Source organism: Entamoeba invadens, assembly GCF_000330505.1.
Source record: "Entamoeba invadens IP1 unplaced genomic scaffold scaff_1105074726207, whole genome shotgun sequence".
Taxonomy (NCBI): Eukaryota; Evosea; order Mastigamoebida; family Endamoebidae; genus Entamoeba; species Entamoeba invadens.
Window position 1 is genome coordinate 94,518 of NW_004440419.1, and position 579 is coordinate 95,096.

Genomic DNA, 579 nt, shown 5'->3' on the forward strand with positions numbered 1-579 from the left:
TATTTATTTGGGATTATAATAAGTAATTTAAATTCTATTATGAATTAAAATTCATTAATTTGTATTTATTTATAAACATTATTGACTATGTGAAGTCATTGAAATATATTACTTTAAATAATCAATTGACAATCATTTTATATTTGTATTGTTTTAAATATACAAAATGTGGAATTTTTTTTCAAATTAAAAAAGTGCATCTTCTACTTTATTGTGCAAAAATTCCAAATATTTATATTTTATTAAAAAGTGTTGAGTTAGATTTAAATAACAAAATAAATATTTAAATTACATATTATATTTTTGTTTAACCTCTTATATATTGAAAATAATTGTATATAAATAAATGTTCATTCTATATTTATTTAATTGTTGGACTTTTACAGTTGATTTTTTTGGCTTTTGATTATATTATTATAAACTGTTTAAACAACAAAGATGTCAATATACAAACGCAATTTTAAACGTATTAATTTAAAACCGATATATTACAAATAATATAATTCTCTAATTGGTTTTTCTGTTAAAATAGAAGAAGTTTATTATAAACCCAATTCCTTGATCATGAATATAATTTGG